The 2,168-nt window shown below is 36.3% G+C and overlaps 1 pseudogene; it reads left to right on the top strand.

The window, feature by feature from the left end:
* The first annotated feature begins 640 nt into the window (after positions 1 to 640).
* On the top strand, positions 641 to 1,665 carry LOC141416178 (olfactory receptor 7E24-like; annotated as a pseudogene).
* Positions 1,666 to 2,168: the final 503 nt, after the last annotated feature.

Genomic DNA, 2,168 nt, shown 5'->3' with positions numbered 1-2,168 from the left:
GTACCATCCTGATCTCTGCCTACAAATGAGCTATGATGGCAGGTGTGAGCCACTGGCAGCAGGCTACTGAATAAGTTTTCAAATATAAATAATATTTCCCTGTATAGCTAATTACTTGAAGGAGGAAATCAATAGTCTCAGGAATGATGACAAATAATTGAAATCTGGAATAGGAAATGGATTCCAATTATGAACTGTAGCAGTTAGTTTAGTCTTAGATTATATAGTTCTGGATCTTATTATACTCAAAATACTTTGTGGTTCAAAGGAATTTGCAGCATTGTCTCTGCTTGCTTCATGATTTTCTTAGGTTTAATTTTTATTATTAATAGAAGGATATTTCTTATCCTAATTTCTCCCAACAGCAAGCTGATTAACTGTAAACATGGACTTGTTATCTATATTTTTGGTTTTATAATATTGTTTAGTGATGAGTCTTTGAGTAAGTGTGTATAGAATGAGACAAAACAATGATGAAAAGAATTTATCAAGATGTGTCTCTCTAATTTGAAACATTGGTGAAGGTGCATGGAACACCACTTGTGAAATGGGAATTCATTAGGTATGAAGACAGCCACAATTGTGGACCTGTAGTCCCAATTTCTATGCCAGAAAGATCCCTGTATACCAGGAGATTGAGATGAGCCTGGGAAAAGCAGTGATACAGAGGACTGTGTCCCTGGTTATATGTTTCCATTTCACCACTTGCTTCTATATTTCACAGGTGTCCTACACAATTAGGAGAAGAAAACCAAACAAGTGTTTCATGGGACATTTCATGGGACTCTTAGATGATCCAGAACTGCAGCCTGTCCTGTTTGGACTGCTCCTGTCCATGTATCTGATCACAGTGCTTGGGAACCTTCTCATCATACTGGCTGTCAGCTCTGACTCCCATCTCTACACCCCAATGTACTTCTTCCTCTCCAATCTGTCATTGGCTGATATCGGTTCAATCTCTACCACTATCCCAAGATGATTGTGGATATTCTAACTCAGAGCAGAGTCATCTCCTATGTGGGCTGCCTGACCCAGATGTCTTTTTTTCTGATTTTTACATGTATGGATGATATGCTTCTGACAGTGTTGGCCTATGAAAGATATATGGCCATCTGTCACCCCCTTCATTACTCAGTCATTATGAACCCTCGCCTTTGTGTCTTCTTAGCTTTGGCATCATTTTCAGTCAGTATTTTAGAAGCCCTGATGCACAATTTGGTTGCAATACAAATTACCAAATTTAAAGATGTGGAAATTTCTAATTTCTTCTGTGACCCTTCTCATTTAATTAGTCTTTCTTGTTCAAACACCTTTTCCAATAACATATTCATGTATTTTATAGGCATAATATATGGTTTACTACCACTCTCAGGAATCCTTTTCTAATATTACAAAATTATTTCTTCCATTGTGAGGATCCCATCATCAGGTGGGAAGTATAAAGCCTTCTCCACCTGTGGGTCTCACCTGTCAGTTGTTGGCCCGTTTTATGGCACTTGCCTTGGAGTTTATGTTGGTTCATTTGTATCACATTCTCACAAAAACAGCTCAGTGGCCTCAGTGATGTTTACAGTGGTTAATCCTATGTTCAATCCTTTCATCTACCCTCTGAGGAAAAGGGACATTAAAACTGCCATTCATCAGTTCTGCAGCAGAGTAACCTGATATCAGCCTTTGTGGTATCCATTTGGCAAATAATTTGGGAAATTTACTAAAATTAATTAAAATATACACATGTAGTGCTTGCTTTTTTGTTCACACTATATTTGTATTGTTAATGTTTTATTTTTCTCAATGTTTCTTAGAATAATGATTCCCAACATTTTAAGGGGCCATAAATGAGACAAAATTTTCTGTCTGGAGATTGGACTTGTTTGCACAAGTGAAGTTTATGACTGAATGTGTTGAGCCTCAAGTGTGAATACTTGTCAAACAATTATTGTGGGACTGCCACTTAAGTGATATGCAAAAGATAGCATAATTTTTAGAAGGATAGTTTTAATAATAAATTAACAAATTTAATCATGTCTCTCAGGTAATGCTGTATAACTGTAAAAGAATTTGAAGTAAATGTATAGAATGTGCTAAAAAACTCAAAACCACTTGTGAATACAAAATAGTGTATTTCAGGGTAATATATTTTCTACTTACAGGAACTTAGGTACTCT

Source organism: Castor canadensis, chromosome 14 (genome assembly GCF_047511655.1).
Source record: "Castor canadensis chromosome 14, mCasCan1.hap1v2, whole genome shotgun sequence".
Classification (NCBI taxonomy): domain Eukaryota; kingdom Metazoa; phylum Chordata; class Mammalia; order Rodentia; family Castoridae; genus Castor; species Castor canadensis.
Note: the sequence above shows the minus strand (reverse complement) of the source record. Positions and strands in the feature narration are given on the sequence as shown.